This window comes from Babylonia areolata, chromosome 10 (genome assembly GCF_041734735.1).
Source record: "Babylonia areolata isolate BAREFJ2019XMU chromosome 10, ASM4173473v1, whole genome shotgun sequence".
In the NCBI taxonomy this organism is placed as follows: domain Eukaryota; kingdom Metazoa; phylum Mollusca; class Gastropoda; order Neogastropoda; family Buccinidae; genus Babylonia; species Babylonia areolata.
The window spans coordinates 19,301,810-19,324,523 of NC_134885.1; the positions used below are offsets into that span (position 1 = coordinate 19,301,810).

The following is a 22,714-nucleotide window of genomic DNA, read 5'->3' on the forward strand; positions in this document are numbered from 1 at the left end:
ATATAATGTGTGTGTGTATATTTTTTATTTACATGTGAGTTATGCACTTGAATGTTTTAAGAATTGTCTGTTGTTACTTCGTTACTGTTAAGCTGATGTAATACAAGTTTCCATTTCATAATTTTGGCTTTGTTTCAAAGTCCTCGTTTTGTAATTCAGTACTCCATTGAATAAATCATCCCATTTTCCAATTCCGATTGTCATAAGAGAAATAGATATTTAAACAAATGAATTATACATTGATAAGTAGCATTTATCTATCTTTCTATCTATCTTTTTATTTATCTATCTATTTATTCATTCATTGATTTTATTTTATTTTATTTTTTTTTTTTTAAATCTCGGCTTATGAACGAAGGCAATTTTCAAATCAATCTACTTTTGAATATTCTATAACTGGTGCAGTTGCATTTGAATAAGTGTCTGAAATACAACTGTGAATGTGTTGACATTTTAGACACCGCATTTGGTTTGTATTTCAGTGTTTCATTTGGCTATTGGTTTTTGGTTTTTCAAGTTGTGTGTTTTTACTGCCTGTCAAGTTATCTGTTACCTGACAGACAGAAAATGCAAGAGCCCGCGGGAAAATACAGAAGAAAAAAAAGAGAAAAAGAAAAAAAAGAGCAGTTAGCGCTTACTCTGTGGCCACGATCGTTCAGAATGACACCTGTCGGCATGGGAAAGCGAGGCGGCAGAAGTGAAGTATGTGATAGACGGTAGCAGTAAGAGCAGCAGCGGTCACAGGCAAAAGGTCGTGGGCCGTGTGGACAGTGACACCCACAGCGCTGCACGTGAAACTCGCCGCACGCAGTAGCGGCACGCGCTTGTAATGTGACACTGAAGAGGGGTGGGCGGACAGGGTATAAAAACTTCCCCCAAGTCACAGTTTATCCCTTTCCATCTTTCACCGTGGATTCCTCATTTATAAACTTCAAGAAAAAAAAAGTCAGTATATTTATTACGTCAGAGGTCTTTATTTCGTCTTTTTTTTTTTCTCTCGCACTGGTCAGTCATTTGGTTCTCTGAATCCATGTCTTGCTGATAATCAGATCTACTTTCATCTGTGCAAAGAAGACAGTCACGAATCTGTGTGAGGACACAGAAAAGATTTACTTTTAAAGGAAACAGAAAACAGGAAGAAAAATTAACAGAAAAACGAAGAAAAAACAACCAAGAAAACAGAAAACAAAACAAAACTGATAGTAAAAGCGTGGTGACAGTCATAACCATGTATACTGAAACATTCTGAGTCAAGTCAGCATGAGAGTCCAGAGAAGAGAAGCAGCGTGAAGGCCCCGAACTTGAGAAAGTTTCCTTCACACACAGAAACAGAAAGAAACACGAGGACACGGCGAAGTCAGGCAAGACATCAATATTGTACAGCTCTCAAAACTGAGACATTGCACAACACCTACCTGGGAACACAACAGAAAATACACTGCCACTCAGAACCACCACAAAAACGGAGAACATTCAGTTCAAGGACAAACCTCTTGAAGAACAGATACGAACTGACGGCGTGCATTCTTTTTCTGAAGTCTCGAGTGTCCAGTGACTTCTGACCCAGCCTCAAGTGTCCAGTGACTTCTGACCCAGCCTCAAGTGTCCAGTGACTTCTGACCCAGCCTCAAGCGGTCTTTGACCCACAAGGTAAGACGGAGATCAGTCTTAATTTTTGTGTGTGGTGTATTCAGTTGCTTTGACAATGATATACGGTTCGTATGCTTTGCTGCACCAGGGTCCCAAAGATATCAAAGTGCTGTATGTTTCCGCGTTTGTATCATGTGTGCACATTTGTGTGTGTGTGTGTGTGCGCGCGCGCGCACGCTCACACGTACACAAACACGCATATGTGGGATAACATATTTCTGTTAAAATATTAATTTATAACCACAACAAAAGACAAACAGCAACGTCTACCAATATTGAGCTGTATTTTTTGAAGTTATAGTTATCATTATCATGTATTATTTTGTTTGTTGTTTCTTTGTACCCCGGACTTTGGGAGGTTTTGTTTCCGACATTTTGATGACGATGATGCGAGTCAGTGATGAAGATGCTGGCTGCTATGGATGTCCATTTAGGTTTGGGACTATTTGACAAGGCCGTACTGCCATAAGATGCCCCGGCGTCAACCAGGCTGAAAGATAGACACGTGCAGTGCTGGTCTGAAAAGTTGAGAAACGCTCCCAAAAACGTAGGGCCATACGTGAAGTAGATGACCCTTCGATGTGTGGTTCCAGTCTTCTCATTTGAACCCAGCACACTCAGCGCTCGGTATCATTCGGCTACGCGCCGAACACACACACACAATCACCAAACAAACAAAAAACCAACAACAATAAATAAACACAAAACCCTTCTAAAGAGATTCGAACCCATATCCTCCCAGTCGGTCGGGACAGTAGCCACTTCGCCACAGCGCGGCTATTCATCATCTATTGAATTGTACTGTACGTGTTGTATGGTGTGTTGTACTACTTTTTTTTTGTCACAGCATATTTTTGTGTGTGTGAAATTGGGGTTGCTCTCCCTGGGGAGAGAGTATCGCAATAGTGCGACGCCACCTTTTCCCCCTTTCTTTTACTGTCTGCGAGCGTACTCGTTTCTTTTCAAATTAGATTCTTTCTTTCTTTCTTTCTTTGTTCTTTTATTTTTATTATTATCATTTTTTTCTTACAGAATACTGCTTCAATTATGGGACAACCACTTTGTTGCTATGGGCTCTTTTACGTGTGCTAAAGACATGCTGCACGCGGGACCTCGTTTTATCGTTTTATCAGAAAGACTAGCACCCAGACCAAAGTTAATGTGTTGTGGAGTGGTGAGTAAAAATCCCGTTTCGAAGCGAGACACGAACCCATAAAAACACGCTTCCTAGTCGGGCAGTTTACCACTAGGCCACCGCTTCACGCCGTCATCATCACCACCATTATTATCTTTGTTGTCGTCATCATTTCCGCTTTCCATTATCATCGTTGTTGCTATCATCATTTCCGTTTTGTTTCCCCTCTATCTGTACAACAAGAAGACCCATAAAACCATGCGTGATACAATGTAGGAACCGAGAGACAGCCGTCTAGGACACACAGTATAACAGCTACAAAACCTGAAAGAAAAGAAAAGAAAAGAATGGGAAGAATACCCAGAACACTCAAATTCAATACAGTCGTTTCACCCATGCATAAGCAGGTCGAGTAATGCTTTATGTGTTTATGAACCGCACATAACGTGTGTGTGTGCGTGCGTGCGTGCGAGCGTGCGAGGGTGCGTGCGTTTGTCGGTTGAGGGTAGGACGTCAGTCTATGAGACTGCAAATTGTTGCATGTACATGGTGTATGTGTGTGTGTTGGGGGGTGGGTGGAGGGGGTTGTGTTTATGTGTATATGCACGTTTGTGTAAGTGTGTGCGCGCGCGTGTGGTTGTGCGTGGGTTCACTGAGCGTGGCCCATTTTTATTCTTGCTTCATTGACTCACTTGTGTGAACAAAGTATGTTTTAAGCCAGTGTTCGGTTGTGTGTGTGTGTGTGTGTGTGTGTCCCCGTGGTAAACTTTAACATTGTCTTTTCTCTGCAAATACTTTGAGGAAAAATTAAGTTCTTTCCAGTCATACTGTTTAAAATAATATTGCACCTCTGGGATGGGCACAAAAATGAAAAATAGAAGCAAAAATATTTGCACAATCAATTTACTGTTACATCTATATTTTTTATTCACTAAACTTGGCACTCTGATTTTGATATTCTGACAAACCATTAACAGCAGTAATTTTTCGTTCAAACAGAACTTCTTTTGCTAAGCATGGAAGTTATATTTCTGGTGCATGTCTTTGGTGCAGATGGTAAAAAAGGGAAATTAATCTGTAATTAATGCTAGGGGGGTTAGTTTGCTTTAAACTGATCTTTCTCATCTTAAACATTACACTTTGAAATTATACTAAATACATAAAAAGTTTGTGTGTTTTACTCTCAGTGTACATGGCTTCCACTATGTTCATTCGCCCAAGTGGTCTTTTTCGGAAAATACTAAAATCAATACCACGAGTGGAATTTAACGACCTATTGGCTGAGTCCAGAAGGTCAAGGGCAAAAATCAACTGCGTACACATATTTATATATATTCAAAGCGCGTGTTCATATTCCTCGCGACCGCAAAGGACGACATTTTGTTTCAAGTAGTTGACCTGCCTGTTCAATCCAATATTCAATTGACAGTACACGATAACGTGTGATGGAAAGTTGGCGAAGACGACCGTTAAATATTTATTCAGAGAAAGATTTGTGAATGCCTCATCACTTACTGGATCATACCCTAAACTGTCATGAAAATATTTTTTTTTAAGAAAACTCGGAATTGCCAATTCTTTTTCAGTTAAAAATAATAAACCATGAGAGTTAATACCCTTGATGAAACGTGAAAATTTCAAGTTTTGACTTTTCTCAAAGTTAAGTCCTTTTCACTTCATACAGTGTTTAGAAGTGCTTGTATCTGGCTCTACATGTTAGTAGTTTAACAAAATACTCAATTTTCATATCAACTTAAAGAAAAAAAAAATATAAAACTAGATGGTCATTTACCCCGAGACTGATACCACCAGTTATGCGACTAGCAGACGATGCTTGTTACATACATGGTGTTAACAACAACGGCAGAGACAGCAACCACTGATGAAGTCAGTCAGCCATCCACCCTCAGAACTGACCAGTCTGACAACTCCCCACTGGCTCAGCTTCTGCAACAGCGGCAGACTACACCCTGCACTACGACGACGACACCGGGCTAGACAACACGGTCAGTATCACACGCCTTTGTAAAGTCCGTTACCCATTGAAACACAGCCATCCTGAACAACGAATAGGGTTGGATCAATATTATTCATATCATACAGTTTAATATAGATCTGAATACTGTAACATGTCTTGTGAATTTTGAACTTTGATATCGAATTTTCGCTCAAGAAAACGTCATGTTTTTCTTTTTACATAATAATTAATGTGTACATGGTGATAAGTGAAGGGTGTGTCAGGTTTTTTTTGTTGTTGTTTTTTTTTTGCTGACGAGCATTTTATTTTAAGTGAGCCTAAAGAAAATTTTCTGTTTTTGGTTGAAGCAGATAATAAAGTATTTTGAATTGAATTGAATTGAATCAATGCATTCGGACAATAATTTTTTATACGCTACACATCTGCTAAGCAGATGCCTGACAGCAGCGTAACCCCACGCGCTTAGTAAGGCTTTGACTTGAGGTTAAATAAAATAAAATGAAATAAGAGATAAATGAATGAATGGATGACTAAATAAGCAAACAAATAAATGAATGAATAAGCAAACCAATAGATTTAACAAAAAGAAAAAAGAACATATGTAGTTTGTGTACACATGTTTTGAGCACAAAATAGTTTCAAATGTGGAATGTATTTACTAAATTAGATGTGTATGAGAGAGAGTCAGAGAGAGATTACAAGAGAAAATTCTTTATTCATGAGGATAATAGATATATGATAAATGAAAGTGAGTGTAGTATGTGCTAGTGTGGGGTGGGAGAGAAGTGGGGTTTGTTCCAGTATAGTGACATTACAGTAATACAATTTGTAATATTATGCAGTTTGTGTACACTTGTTTTGAGCACAAAAATAGATTCAAATGTGGAATGTATTTACTAAATTAGAGATGTATGAGAGAGAGAGAGAGAGAGAGAGAGAGAGAGAGATTACAAGAAAAAAAATCATTATTCATGAAGATATTTATTAAATGAAAGAGTTGTTTGTTGTGTTCAAATGTGTGCATGTGTGTGTGTGTGTGTGTGTGTGAGGTTCTGTAACAATAATATAGTATGACTGATAGCAGTCTACATAACTGATTTCAGACTGCTGGGAAACAGACGCTGGCCTGACTGATCTATTCCTGGTGGTTGAACCATCTTGTGTATGGAATATAACTGAAGTTTATTCCTCATATGAAATTGAATCCTTTTTCACTTAAACAAAAAGCAAATTTGAGTTTGAACAGTTATTTGACATAAATATGCATGCACATTGTTAATATGTACAATTTTTTTCACACTGCATTACACTTTTTCTCAACAGTTAAGCTTATAATTCAGTAATTAACAGTTTTTGTTTTTCATACATTGTAAAAAGCTCACTGTTCAGTTACATCTTATGTATTTATATAAATACATGTATAAAATGTAACTGAACTATATTTATCATTTGAATTTTGACTTTGATGTGCACGCATGTAATGCAGCAGCAAAATACCATCACAGATGAACTGAAGTGTGCCTGATTCTTTATTACTTTTTTCACATAAGAAGGAAGTGTATGGTTAGCAATCATTATCATGTTAGATTCATTTTCAGGCAATTTTAACAGATAAACCTACTCAGGTGGGATATGAAACTGAGTATTGGCTAACTTCTCAAATAGATGTATGTATGATTTTGAAGTTTACACCAGAAAAAGAGTGACTTAAAAAAAAAGGTCTAGATTATGAAGTAATATATATATATATTGGGTCTTACTGAATCAGGGTTATCACAAACATTTGTAATATGATGAAAATGTACTGTGAATGTCATTTTTGCTAATACTAATTGTAATCATAAAGCAGACAGGAACATTGTTAATACCCATATTGAGTTTTTCACATTGTATTTATTGTTTTCTATATAATTAAGCTTTTAATGCATTACTTAACAGTATTAAAAAAGTTAAGTTACATCTTATATATTTATACATGAATAAAATGTAACTTTACTTTATTTCCTATCTTGTGTGTGTGTGTGTGTGTGTGTGTGTGTGTGTGTGTGTGTGTGTGTCTGTGTATGTTGGTCATACTTAGGTGCATTTCTTCTTTCTTAAACAAAAGCAAGTGTGAGTTAGAAATGATTTTTTACTCCTTTGTGACTTTAATTTTGAAAAAAAAGTGAAAAAACTATAAATAAACAATGTGAAATCCAACACAACTTTGTGTGGTCTATATTTTTATGTTGGGAGGTGCACATGACTTTTGTTTTGCAATTGATTTTTTGTGTGTTTTGATTCAATTGTTGGCGTAAGCGCGTGTCACAAGTGAGTCTTGAAGGCCTTGCCTCTCTTGTTTCTATCATTTTACCTCCACGTATCTTTACAATATTTCAATACAATATTTACTTATCTGTTTATTTTGCCTAATTATTTGATGTTAATGTTTCACACAAACCTAATGTAGGGCAATCAACAATTTAACTATTCCAGTTCATGTTAATGTTTCACACAAACCTAGTGTAGGGCATCAGTTTACGTTTTGCCGATGACATCAACGACTTAGCAGGAAAAGACGAGGTGTTAACAAGATCAGTGACATGCCTGGGCAAGACCTTTGCAGCCGACGCCATGGACATCGGTGCAGATAAGACTAAGCTGGGGACCGACGGTATCATTGGTGAATCAGAGTCAACATCGACAAAATGGAAACCGTTCACAACAGTTTCAAGTACCTACGAGCACTGAGTAATAACGGATCAGGGATCAAAGCTCGAAATTTTGTCCAGGACTGCACAAACAACAACAGCACTGACAAATTTGAAGACCATTTGGAGTGACAAAACTTTGCATTCAGTTCAAAGATCAGAATGATGCGTTCCTTGGTCATCTCAACATTCCTGTATGGCTGTGACTCATGGAGTTTGACAACTTACACGGAGAAGATGCAGGCCACACAGATAAGCAGCTTCCGAAAACTCCTCATACTGAGACTGAAGAAGCGAAGAAGAAAGAAATAAGAGTCTGGCAAAACATCAGATTCTATTAACATCTATCACAGTAAATTAATGAAAAGTGAAGTGGTATGGACACGTCTCATGACCAGCAGGACTTGCCAAGACAACCCTGCAAGGTACAGTGCAAAGACGGCAAGAAGGAGAGGCAGGCAGAAAAAGAGATGGGAGACAACATCCCCGAATGGACAGACCTGAGGCTGAGCGATGCCTTGAGAGAGAACTGATTACCAGGTCATCAGAGGTGCCCATAGATTACGGTCTTGGAACTACGGGACAGAGGGAAGAAGAAGAAGGGTATGGCTCTCAAAGCGCGTTGGGTTTATACGAAGGCCAGACATAACCATATCCTTTGTTTTAAGCAGCAGCTGAGGCGTAGTTTAGGCCCCTTTTTGAATAAGTCCGCACGGTTTGACACATCTTTCAACTGAAACTTAATCAAACCAGTTTGTAGTTTTATTCTAATCCCTAACCAAACACGTGTCAGTCACGAATGTATGGTTTCGATTTCATTTGGACGAAATAGATGGTGTATGCTGTAAAGAAGCCAGACAAAATGTTGTTTCGTGACTGGACGAATGGGAAATACTTTTCAGTTGCAAGACGAGACGGACTGGACATTGGGAAGTCAGGGGTGGGGCGTGGGGGGTGTGGGTGGTGGTAGGTAATGCCCTCCAGTAACCGAAGCCCGTAAGTAACCGGAACATAACTGCACTTCTCCCCCGCCCCCGACCCCCTCGGCCCCGCTCAGCTCTTTCCGACAACAGGGAGCCTTTTTGCTTCTAATGGCAGGAACCTGTTCATGGGGCGTACATAACTGACATATCGAGTGTCACCCTTTCACGGCTTTTCTTCTGACGCTTCGAATCTATCAAGAACGAAAGTGCTGATGAACGCCGCTGTCACGCATGTCTCAGCGCAAAGTGGTCCCCACGTTAGCCCACGCTGTCTCTCACATTACGACGCTGTAACGTAGAAGGAAGGATGGAGGCGGCAGAATGTTTAAGGCGCTCATCTTCCAGTACAGAGTCCGTGAGGGCCTGGGTTCGATTCCCGTGTTCGCTCTTTCTCCCATGATTGACTGGAAATTTTAACCGAGCGTCCGTAGTCTTTCGGATGAGAAGATGATTTGACGTCCTGAGTACAGCACGCACTTGGCGCGCTGGAAAACAACAACACATGGCAACAAAGGTACTTGTCCTCTGGCAAAACTATGCAGAAGAAATCCACTATGATAGGTACACAAATAAATGCATGCACTCAAGGCTATTGGTCAGGCATCTACCTAGCAGATGTGGTGCAGCGTGTGTGGATTCGTCCGAACGCATTGACGCCTCCTTGGGAAACTGAAACTACAACAGTCAGTTCCCATACCCCGAGGAAAGCGTACAGGGCGCGGTGTGTGAGAAAGCGTACAGGGCGCGGTGTGTGAGAAAGCGTACAGGGCGCGGTGTGTGAGAAAGCGTACAGGGCGCGGTGTGTGAGAAAGCGTACAGGGCGCGGTGTGTGAGAAAGAGTGGCAAGTCACCTGCATTTTCATAGAAAACATTTCCCTTGTCATCGGGGATGGTTTCTTGTCTTTTTCAACATAAATCATACAGAAAAAGGAAAGAGAGCGAGAGAGAGAGAGAGAGAGAGGGGTGTGGGGGGTGGGCGTGGGGGACAACAGCGATCATGATAATGATAATAACATTGTGAGCAACGCTTTAATTCTCGTTCCCACAGAAACCCCCATATTCCGTTTTAAGCATGCGGAAACTCCACGGCTCAAAGTTATTTTTCTTCGTCTGCGTTTCTTTGCGAAACATTCATGAGTTAATTAAACTGCGCAGTAAATGAATTAAGAAGACAATGATGGATGCTTACGGGCATTTTGCATACGGGCTGTCACTGATGTATGCTAAACATACGTATACACGGGTATAGACATGCCCATTCCCATATGCCCACATAACCACACAGAATTCAATACTCACACTTAGACTTCATTCATCCCACTCCCTCTTTCTCTCTCCTCTGCTCTTGGGTATGTGTATGTTGTGCTTACGAGTACACGCATGTTTTACTTGCAGGTAAATGCATGTGTATGTGTGGTGAGACGGAGAGGTGAGATGGTGGTGAGAGTTGTGTGTGCCAGTTTCTAGGATTGTGCTCAGGATTGTTTGTAACTGATGTGTCCGAAGGGCTTCATTACTGAATGGATACAAAATGATTGTCATTCTCTCTCTCTCTCTCTCTCTCTCTCACACACACACACACACACACACACACACACGTGCGCGCTCACTTGTTCTTTGACTGACACTTAACAAACGATTTGATTGTCTTTCTTTCTCTAACACACACACACACACACACACACACACACACACACACACACACACACACACACACACACACAGAGATTCGGAAATATTTTAATCCTCAGTGTAGTCCAGTTTCGGGCATGGAGGGTGCAAAGAGAAACAAAAGACAAGTCTAGAAATGCTCAACAATGGAATAATCGTAAGGGGTCACTGAAATGTCATGCCATACTGATGACAGGAGGCAACAAGCGCGATCTTTACTTAACTTTAATAAATGAAGTTAAATTCAATAATAATTTTTGCTCACACACACACACACACATGAACTTAAATTCAAAAAAAAAATTTTTGCTCACACAAACCACATACAAAAAAGTGTGTGTGTGTGTGTGTGTGTGTGTGTGTGTGTGTGTGTGTGTGTTTAGTTACCATTAAACTGAGATTTCCGATGGTTTTTGACGCATTTCCATGTTTTTCTATTTCTGTTTTACAGATAATTTCTTCAGAGAGGTGATAAACGATCACGCTTTCTGAAGCATTTATCTTTCAGATATTTCATGGTAAATCATGCAGTTTCAGTTTCTAATCACACGCTTTAGACGGTGGACTGACGATGACACATACCATTTATGTCGTATGGAAATACGAGATTTGGTTACTATTGGGGCGTTCTATATAGATCATAATAATAGATACATTTTATCTTGTTCCTCGTGTTTGTTGTCGAACAGAGACCAGAGACAGGTTTTAATATGTGGAGGATATGTTTGTCTCTACTTAAAAAAAGAAAGAAAAAAAAGTGCAGTTTATTTCACACCCTTTCAGCTCATGTTGTGGTGTTTAGTACAGTAAAAGTAGCGTAGCAGCGTCTTTGTGTGATTAAATCAGCACGCGCATTCATCGATGTTCGCGATAATATAATCTGTTACAGAAAGGAGGCGAGGAAGCTGCAGAACTTTATTCTTATAATGATTTATGCATGGGTCTCATTATCTACTGTAAAGTGGACACGGTCGATCAATAGATAAAAAAATCTTCGATCCCGAATTTGTGTGTTATTTCATTATTATTATATCTCGTTCTATGCTTGCGCGTTTGAAAACGTGTCCGGGTCTATAAAACTACGTCAACTTGATCGACTTCGTTACTGTTTGAGAGAGACATTCGGAGCGTGCGTATTCACGCATTCCGATCATCGGGTCATAGTTGCGGAAAGAACCGGACTTGTCTTTGATTATCGTGTACATTACGTCCGAATGTGCGTTTTCGAGTTTGTTTCGATTGATATAAGTCGAAAATTCGTGATGGAAGCCGGGAAATTTTGACAGTTTGATAGATCATTATGATCGTAAAACAATGAAATGGCGATCATGTGGTAGGCATGAGATAGAATTGCACCGTTTACAGCACACAAAACGTTCGGTTCGACAAACACTCGTTTCTGATGGTGAACAAAAATATTTTTTTGATCGTTATGTATGTGTTGGTAACCCCCACCCCAATCTCTCCCCCATCATCTCCCACCCCGGGCGTTTTATTTTTGTTGTACAACAGGAATCACACGTGAGCCATGGATGCTTAGCCGCTTGTATGATTCATTATATGTAGTTTCATTACCATATTTCATTGTATTTCAACACACAAACAGATCTATTAGATCTCCTTGACTGCGACATTGTTCTGTTCTAAAACATGTGGATTTTTTTTCCCTTTTTAAGTTTCACATAATTTTTCACGTCTTTACAAAATGCAGAGATCAGTTAACAAATATTTCAACCGAAGCAAAATACTTTAAAACCTTTCTTCATGTATGATCAGCTGATCGAATCAAATGGGTTTTTTTGAGGATCAACCGATACTGGCAAGCCAAGTAATGTTTTTTTTTCTTGGGTGCAGCACGCACTTGGTGCATGAAAAAACAACAACAACAAAAACAACCGTAGCAATGAATTAGTGTTGTCCTGTGACAAAATTCTGTAGACGAAACCCACTCTGATAGGTACACAAATATATATAAGCACGCACCCAAGGCCTGACAAGTGCGCAGGGTTATGCTGTTGTCAGACATCTGCCTAACATATGTGGTGTGGTGTATATGGATATATGGATTTGTCTGAACGCAGTGGCGCGTCCTTGAGAAACTGAAACTTCCAAACGATGTTTCTTTTTTCGAAGGAGCAGATTTTTTTCTACTTGTCATGCTCATCTTGTTTTTGATCCAAGAATGACATCTTTCATCTTAGTTAAAAAAAAAAGAAGTTTATTTATCTTTTAGTGATTTCATCAAATTCCCCCTTTTTTGTTTTACGATATTTTTTGTGTGTCACATTCGGTTAGGGGGGAGGTCTTTTTTGTTTTGTAGTGCTTTTTTCCCCTGAGTGTAGTTCTCTGTTGCCTTAAAAATACATTCTGGGCAACAACAGGATCAGGGAATCGAAAAAAAAAGGGGGGGGGGGAGAGAAAAAAAAGTAAAAAAAGAAGAAAAAAAAGAAAAAAAGAAAAGAAAAGAAAAGTTAACTAATTTCACTAAAACTATTAAGTATGTTAACAACGACAGGAATGATGTTGCGGTTGACGATGTCGAAGTTTTTGGCAACCGAACCTGAAGACAAGAGGTAACCGACAGCATACACACAGTAAAAACAGCTAAGAGCAGACAACAGTTTGACCGAAATGCTACAGCACACAAATCAGTCTACAACTCTTGTTGATGTTCTCATCAAGTCTGATAGATTTTTTTTTTTAGTGATGGAATCCTCCCTGCTCACCCGAGAATTTATTTTAGAATCTAAATACAGACTTACAGCTTTCCATAAACAAAACTGACTTTCTGAACTGGACTATTCGGAACCAAATAGCTTCTCAGTTTTAAACGTGTGCTTGAAACAGAGAAATATATTAGGGTGAAGTAATGCCAGATAAAGAACACTTCGTCTGAATGCACATCCAGAATTGTTTTACATTGACCCATCTTATATCTACACAATTCCTTTATCCAGTGTCTGAATTCCAAAGGGAGGATTAAATACTTTTTTTGAAATTTCGTTTGAAAGTATATGATAAATGTTCGTGACAGAAAATAATTTTTGAGAACAAGTATTGCAAGAATTGGGTATATAGTCGGTGTGCTGAAAAGAAATTACAACGACGATACAATAAGATCACTTGACAAATACATAACTGAAGTGTATAATCTTCGAATGAATAGTGATAACCTTAATAGTTCATTGCGTAAATATGAAAAAAAAGAAAAAAAAAGAAAAAAAAGAAAAAAAAGAAACATATCTGTTTCCATGTACATAAGAAAATAGACGTTGAGAAGAAGTTTATTTGGGCTTTAGGTTCTTTATTATTCTATTGTTTCTTTTTTTTCCACCACTTTTCCGCTTATTTTCCCCTCATCTCATTTCACTACAGCTGTTCAGCTCATGGTACAAAACATGTAAGAATTCGCTCTGTCTGTCGATCTCACACACAAAAAACCCAAACAACAACAACAACAAAAACCTCGCCCCCCAAAAAAACTAACAAACAACCCCTCCAGAAAGCAAAAACAACAACAAAAACAAAAACCAAAAAATGACAAAAAACAAAAACAAAGCAAACAAAAAAACAACATACGCACAACCCCCTCTCCCCCCCCCCCCAACACACACACACAACGTGACAGAAAGGTGCGATAGTATTTCCGGCTGTCATGGTATCGTGATTCATGTATGACCCTACATCAGAATCTTTTGCTTTGTCCATTATGTCCAGATGGATACAGTTGAAAGGCGATATATGTCCCTATGATGTCCAACAGGCGATGTACATTCGCTTTTATCTCCTCCAGTTCCGTTTTCGTACATCTTGTTTTCCGGAAGGGGCAGGTGGGAAGTTGCGAGACAAGTGGGCGTGGGGATTGGAAGTTGGGGTTGGGAGGAGGAAGATATTGCTTGCGAGGGGGTCAGCAGATGTATGTGAGAGTGAATGAATGAATGACTGTATAAATTTTATTTTATGTGGGCAACAGAATACGCAAACAATGATTTGTTTTTACATGGAATTAGCAAACAACATCTCGTCCTCGAAATAGAAAATTGCTGAAAGAAAAAGAAAAAAAAGAAGAAAGAGATAAGAATGTAAGCAACAAGAATTAATAGCAAAAAGAATGTGAGAAAGGCACATCCACATTTCTTCCCCTGTACTTTTCCGTTTATAGGACGGAAAAACTTGTAAATAGGCAAATAGTACTGTAATATCTACTCTACATTTCTTCCCCTCAACTCTGACTGGCCTTCTTTACGTCTCTTGACATGGGAAGAAATGTACAGTACATATTACAACGTTATTGAAACAAATTTACGATTTTTCCGTCTTTAGAACGGAACTGAATGGTAATAACACAGGGTAAGAAATGTGGATATTGCCGACACATGTTCATTCACACGGTTTAAGAAACACACAACAAAAACGTATACATAAGGAATGAGAGAAAAATAGACGATAAGAGAACACACACACACACACAGACAGTCAGCCTGTCATTCTCCCCTTCCCTCTCCCCATTTCTCATTATCTCTCTCTGTCCGTTAATCTGTCTGTCTGTCTGTCTGCCCCCGTCTCTCCCTTTCAGCCCTGAAAAGGACGGCCCTTTGTGGTCGGCTGGGGAACATGATTTGAGTTGGACTCTCTTCCTTTCATGCTGTGCTCCTAATGTGACCTTCATTACGATTTCCATATCGTGTGGCGAGTTCATGTCGAGGTCTTCGACTGTCGACCGATTCATCGCCATGTGGAGTGGTGGCCGAGTGGTAACGCGTCCGCTCAGGAAGCAAGAGAATCTGAGGGCAGGGGATCGAATCTCCCACTGGCTAGAATTTTCTTCTCCTCCACTAAGCTTTGAATGGTGATCTGGACTGCTAGTCATTCGGATGAGACGATTAACCATGGTCCCGCGTGGCAGATATCAGTCAAGACACAACAATGGCATGTCGTGGGGGCAAGCATAATACGATTTCATCGAAGAAACCACTACCAGTTAGCAGACGACTTCTCAACGGACTGACAGCGAACCCATCGTCTACAATTAAACATCCCGGTGATTCTCTTCCGCGCAAACTCTCAGTTTCACTTCTCACCGCACCACAGTTCAGAGCATTGTCGAGAGAGTTCGCAAAACACGTGCTGTCCGCAAAGCACGCCTGTTTTCCCCCATCAGAAACAAAGCCACGAAAAGATGCGTCATAGTTACCTCTGCTTCGTGGGCTGTCACCTTGGCAGGAAGTCTGGGTAGATTGCTTTTGGGTTCCCACGTCAGGATGCTCTGTCGAGGGTCTGATTATATCAGTTCTTTTGTTTTTGTCTGTTTGTTGTTGCTGTTGTTATCTGCAACGTATATGATAAGATTGTGTGTGTGTGTGTGTGTGTGTGTGTGTGTGTGTGTGTGTGTGTGTGTGTGTGGAGGGCTGTGGATGTTAAACATGTCTATACAAAATAAAGAAGTTAAGGTACGCAAGCCCACCCACCCACACAATCACACGCGCTCATACATGTGCGCACGCCTGCGCGAAAGAGAAAGACCGACTATCAGACAGGCAGACACAGACAGAAAGATGGGGTACACCACAGGCACTCTCTTCAACCCTTCATCCAACAATATCCATCACCCGTTGAGTGCAAACTTCAGGATATTGACACTATAGGTAGAGTCACACCAACCTTTACTCCCCACTCCCTTCCACCCCCACCCTCCCACCCACCCTCAACCACGACTACATCACGCACGTGCTTCCAACCCTTTCCCGAGCCGCCTGACAATTTGTGGGTGAGATCCTTGACCCCTGAAGTCGTTTAAAATGGAGTGGCGAGTGCCCGTGCCTCCGACAGCGCTTCTAAAAATTGGTTCCGACCGTAACAAGTTGACAAAGGCCCCGATCAATTCCTAAAGGCATTGTCCCTGCACCCGAAATACCAACACGGGAGCGTCTCAAGAGAGGGAGACTGTTCACGGGCGGGGCGAATCGCTAGAGAACACACACACACACACACACACACACACACACGGGAGTTGATCGAAGTATCGAGCGAACGCTGGGGAAGATTTACCACTGTCAAGAATGAGGGATCATCGATTGGAAGGAGGGGTATATTGTCCTGATCGTTTGCCGCACTGATGAGAGTTGGCAAAATATTGAGAGGTTGGGAGGAGGAAGATAGGGAGGACGAGGAGGAAAGGGGAAGAGGGGGGTGTTGAAATCTCGGGTACCCCGAAGGACGTAGCCGGGTAGATCCTCGCTGTCTTGTGGATAATCAGCTTACTCTACCAACCTGTTCACCTATATACACCACACCAGATACGGTCAGGTTTCATGGGGAGGACGGGAGAGGGTGGGGGGTGGGATTGGGGGATGGTGGGGAATCTAGTTCGCTCGCGCATGCGTTCAATCACTCACACACACACACACGCACAGTCAGAACTTCAAAGTAAAGCACCTGCATAACGTTAGCAGGGAAAAGCCACATCAACTCTCACACATCCACACAATCATATGCGATGTTTTAAACCTCAGAACGTTTGCTTCTTTTTTTTTTTTTTTTTTTTTCAATATCTTTGATTGTATGCGCAGTGACAAAATTGTTTTCAGTATTTTTTTTTCTTTTTAGACAATACTCTTCATTTTGAATTTCTTTTCTTCTTTCTTTCTTCCATTCTTTTCTTTTGTTAAGCAGTTTGGGGCTGGTTCTGAATGCACAATCTAGACCTGTTATTGTGTAGTCTTTCAGCGTGTGATGGATAGCCTGAGGTTGGCTATCTGGATTGAGACACAGCGGACCTGAACAGCTTCGCTTTTTTCACCGCTTTTGTATCTTTTGCTTCCCCTTGTGCCATTTGGGATCCTCTTCTTCACGTGTTTTTTCTCTCATTTATTTGGTATTTATCTATTTATATCTTACATTTCCATCTTTAAATTTTTTTTAATTTTTAATTATCTATTCATTTAAAATACAAAGAAGAGATTATCGTTTATAAAGAATTTAGTACTTTTGATCCAATCGGTTATAATCGCTTCTTGTGTGACAATGGCAAACAATTATTACATCTATCTTGTATGTTACAATTTTTTTTAAACCGTTGCCAAAAACGAAAGAAAGAAAGACAAAAAGAACAACAACAAAACCAGACTTGCAACTCACAACGCCGCACTGTTGAACACAAGCGAATCCTTGCGCCATTGATGTCCTCGGAAACTGCCCAGTATGAAGTCATCAGCTACACTATTTTGCTTGCCTCGCAAGTGGTTTTATGACGTTTCCCACAAAAAAATATTGGTCACAAAGTTCTGTACGAGATGTTCCAACACTCGCGGCAAAAAAACGTCAACGGAACAGATACAGTTACGATGGAGTTATACACGGAGGGTTATGGGATAAAAACACAATTTTGCCCCAGAATAACTCCTCCAGAATAACTGCTCCAGAATAATTCCTCTGAAGATGCACAAGAACAGCATCTTAGGTTTTTTGTTTTTGTTATCTACTTGCGTGGGTGTCCCGAGAGACACAAATATTCACCTGTACTTTTCTGTTTCCTGATCGGAACACGTTGGGGAGCAAACAAAATCAGGAAACAGCTTTCAGTTTTTGTGTGAAACATTGCAATATCACAGCTCAAATCCGTGCCCCCCATTCCCCGCTTTTTATTTATTTATCTATTTTTTTATATATATTTTTAATGAAGAAAGGAGACTGAGAGAAAGTTTGAAAACGAACTCCAACGAAACTCTTTTTCTCTTATTGGGAGAATCACCTGTTGTGTCAGCCTTAGCAGCGCACAGAAAAGGACCGACAGCACAAACAGGGTTGTTTCTCTGGCTAAGTTCTCTGGGAGGGGGTGGGGGTGTTGGGGGGGGGGGGGTGCAAGGGGGGGGGGAGGAGGGGCAGGGGGGTGGAGGGGCAGGGGGGAGGATAAGAAGAAGAAAAAAGACTGGCGTTGAACTATTGTCACGCGCTTTCCATGTGAAGACTGAATTTCACACAGAGAAAGAGAGAAATCTGTTGTGACAAAGAGTTATACAATACAACACAAAGCGAATTTCCCGCTACAATAATGGCACACTACCTGGTAGGTCGTGTCACCAAGACAAGCGGTGTTTTGTGTATGTTGACTTCTTGTAGGCGGTTTTAGGATATACCTCACGTACAATATTGGTCACAATGTTCCATCCAGTGTTTTGATGTATTCATAGCAAAATATGTTAGAACATTGCAGTTTGATAAAGCCCTTTTAAACTGAGGACAAATTCAGAGGAATGAGATGCAAACAGGATTCTCCATAAAAAAAATCTCTTCCGAGGATGCTCAAGACCTCCATTGATGCCTATTTTGTCAAGACGCAAAAATAGGTAATAATTATATTACCTCATTAGCATGAAGAATAATGAGGCTAGGAGAGTAGATGATCAGCAAACAATAAAGAGTGGTAACTCTCTCCATACACAAGGGACACAACTTCAAGTCAACACTGCTTATGCTACCGATTTAGCTAGCGCACATGTAAATGAAAGGTACATTGGAACAAACCCAGATACTTCCACAAAAAAGGAAGCTCCGGGCTTGTACTTATACCAGTCATTTGACATGTGCACATAGCAGCAATGACAGACCTGTGTGCAAGCTGAATCGGTAGCTTAAGCAGCATTGATTTGAAGTTGTGTTCCTTGTGTATGGAGAGGGTGACACTCTTTATTGTGTATCTCATCAGCAGTTGCACCCGTCATTGCCGGGAAGCACGTGCAGAACTACTCCAGGTAGTGTGCAGCATGTGGAAATGCGTTGACTCGCGAGACTCATCAAGAGCAGCTGGAGACATGGTGCATATAGTTCAGTGCAGCACAGTTTCTCAAGGAGGCGTCACTGCGCTCGGACGAATCCATATACGATACACCACATACCCGACAGCAGCATAACCCAACGCGTTTAGTCGGGTCATGTGCGCATGCATATATTTTGGTGTGCCTAGCAGAGTGGATTTCTTCTTCCTAATTTTGCCGGAGGACACCACTTTCGTGTTGTTGCCATGGGTTCTTTTTCAGTGTTCCAGCTGCGTGCTGCACACGGGGCTTCGGTTTATGTCTCATTCGAATGACAAGATGCTCGCTTTGATTTCCAAACTTGAGAGAAAGGGCGTGACCAGGAATCGAACCCAGACCCTCATAGACACTGTATTGTTAGATCAGCGTCTTAAGCCTTCAGCCACCTTCTTCCCTACATGTGGTGATTTGCCATTGAAACTCAGCTGGCTCAGACTCTACGTATTTTTGTCGAAGACGTGAGTTGTATTGCGTTGATCCACAGTGGCGCAGTGGATCATCGGCTGATTAACAGAAACTAATCATTCAAATTTAGACAGTTCTAACGACTCGAAACTTCCCCCAAATTCTATAGCACGGGTGCCCAAGAGCACGTGAGCTGAACGGGAGACCTATCTGACTTGCACTTTTGACGGAGTTCGCGAACAAACCTTGCCCTTTGCAGGACATGACTTGGTCGTTTTTTTTATAACAGTCTCTCCGTTGTTCACTCACGTTGAGGAGCATACGAGAAGGGAAATAACTCTTTCGGTCATTACGAAACATTATCACGCGATCTTGGCCCAGGCCCTCTCATTAGAACGACAAAAGAGGAAAGAGAGAGGGCAATGACATATATGTGGCATGAGACAAGTTTACCGAAGGGTGAATTCTGTCTTATTTGGAGAATCAAATGTTTAGTATATCAGTCTGTCTGTCTGTCTGTCAATGTCTCTCACTGAACGCCAGATCAGTGAAGGAAAGATTCTCAAATCACCGATTTCCCACAAGTTGAGGGTGAAGAGTGATGATAGATTTATGGTAGGAACAAACTGGAAAGACGACAACATCAACAACAACAACACCCCCCCCTCCCCCCCCCCTCCCCCAAAAAAACAAACACCCCAACAACAACAGCAAAAAACAACAACCGATATCAAAATAACAAATGATTCATTTTTGTAACTTCATATCGAGTTGGAGATTCTACAGGCTGCTGTTGCGCGAGAGGTCAAAGTACGTGCACAGCGAGAATGGTCAGCTCATGTGTGTGTGTGTGTGTGTGTGTGTGTGTGTGTGTGTGTGTGTGTGTGTGCGCGCGCGCGCGCGCGCACTGAATGTTGCATGTTGGAAATATTCATTTGCTCCATCTTTATTTTGTGTATCAGTAATTATCTTTGATGTAACTGAGCACACTGGATTCCCATTTCATCATTTCTCACGCAGTGCGATACGAATGTGCCTCTGCTGTCTGTCTGTTTCTCTGTCTGTCTGTCTTCCATCTATCTGTCACCGTCTGTCTGTCTATCTGATTGTCTGTCTGCCTGTTTGTCTGTGTATCTGTCTGTCTGTCTTTCTGTCTCTGTCTCTCTCTGTGTCTTTGCCGTTGCTCTCAACCTGTCAGTCTCCTCTTTCTTTGTCGCTTTGCCTGTCTTTCTGGCGCTTTATCTCTGTGTCTCTCTCTGCCTCTCTTCGAATCCCCCCCCCTCTCTCTCTCTCACTCTCTTTCTCTTCCTCTATCTCTGTCAGTCTGTCTGCCTGCCTGCCCCCCTCTCTCTCTGTCTTTGTGGCTCTCTGTTTCTCTCGGTGTCTGTCTGTCTGTCTGTCCGTCTTTCTCGTTCTCTCCCTGTATATATCATTGCAGCAGAAAAAATATATCAAGTCTCTGTTTATATTTGATGTGATGTAACAAGCTTTAACTGTCCCGTCTGTAAGATTTCGGTACGCTGCCGCATCCAAAGATCCGAACTTTTCATGTGCAGTTTCTCTTACTCAGGGGGTTGCTCTTGAAATGAAATGCTGTCCAGTCTTAAAGTTACAGCATTGAAACACACCCATCTTTTAAAAAAAACAACACATACCTTGCGTATTTCATGAAAAATCTGTGTTTTATTGTAATCATGTATATTTTCCACACACAAAAAAATTATTAACGATAACCAACACACACATACACACACACATATACACACATGCAACACACACATGCACATACGCACGCGCTTGCAAATGCACGCGCGCACCCCCCACTCCCCCCCAGGCACCCCTCCCCACCCCCACCCACCCAAACACACACACACACACACACACACACACACATTCAGGCGCGAACACACTTGCGTTCAGGCGCGAATACACGTGCATTCACTCTCTCTCTCTCTCTCTCACACACAGACACAGACAGACAGACACACACACACATTCCAAAACTGCTGGAATGTAAGGAAAGAGAGCACGGGAGATACAATCAACGACTGTTTTATTTCCTCACAGAAAGTCATCAGCATTCGCCCGAGGGTTTTTGTTCCCTGTTTTCGTTCTGTAAAATGACGTAACAAACTACGTTCCCCCCACATTTTGCCCCCCCCCCCCCCCACCCCACCCGTACCTCCTCACCTCCCCATCCTCCCTTCTTCCGCACTGTTTTACTGGCATTGCTCCCACGCCACAGAGATCCCTGTACACAGCCACACTGGGGTTCATCTGCTGCATTCTCAGAGCAATCACTGCTCCGGATACTGTTGATGATAGGTCGTCAGGAGGCCCCACACCAGAGGAGGCCGGCCCTGCCCTGCTGCCGATTGATTCACTCACTAGGTACCACCTACAAATCGCCCCCCGGCGCCCTCGGCCCTCCACCCACTCACTGATGACTATAATCGATTGCAACTACTGTCCTACCGCCACTGCTGCTGCGACGACTACAGCTACTACTGCTGCTACTACTACTACCACAACCGAAACTTAAACTCTTCCCCATCTACACTCTCCTTCTCCTCCTCCTTCTGTTGCTTCTCTTCTTTTCCTTCCTCCCGCCTTCTTCTTCCCGCCTCTCTCATCTTTATTCTTTCCCTTCTTCTTCCCGTCTCTCTCATCTTTATTCTTTCCCTTCTTCTTCCCGCCTCTCTCATGTTTATTCTTTCCCTTCTTCTTCCCGCCTCTCTCATGTTTATTCTTTCCCTTCTTCTTCCCGCCTCTCTCATGTTTATTCTTTCCCTTCTTCTTTCCGCCTCTCTCATCTTTATTCTTTCCCTTCTTCTTTCCCCCTCTCTCATCTTTATTCTTTCCCTTCTTCTTTCCGCCTCTCTCATCTTTATTCTTTCCCTTCTTCTTTCCGCCTCTCTCATCTTTATTCTTTCCCTTCTTCTTCCCGCCTCTCTCATCTTTATTCTTTCCCTTCTTCTTTCCGCCTCTCTCATCTTTATTCTTTCCCTTCTTCTTCCGCCTCTCTCATCTTTTCTTCCTTCTTCTTCCCGCCTCTCTCATCTTTATTCTTTCCCTTCTTCTTCCTGCTTCTCTCATCTTTATTCTTTCCCTTCTTCTTCCCGTCTCTCCCTTCTTCTTCCCGCCTCTCTCATCTTTATTCTTTCCCTTCTTCTTCCCGTCTCTCTCATCTTTATTCTTTCCCTTCTTCTTCCCGCCTCTCTCATCTTCCCGCCTCTCTCATCTTTATTCTTTCCCTTCTTCTTCCCGCCTCTCTCATCTTTATTCTTTCCCTTCTTCTTCCCGTCTCTCCCTTCTTCTTCCCGCCTCTTTCATCTTTATTCATGTCTGTCTGAGTGTGTATGTGTGCATTCCTGAAATCTAACTGAATG

General features: G+C 41.5%; 1 protein-coding gene across 1 annotated transcript in view; it reads left to right on the plus strand.

The window, feature by feature from the left end:
* The first annotated feature begins 467 nt into the window (after positions 1–467).
* Positions 468–22,714, plus strand: part of LOC143286480 (uncharacterized) — a 59,076-nt gene continuing 36,829 nt past the window's right edge. Inside the window, exon 1 of the mRNA XM_076594056.1 lies at positions 468–1,650. The gene's annotated coding sequence lies outside the window, so the exon portion shown is untranslated. The remainder of the gene's footprint in view (positions 1,651–22,714) is intronic.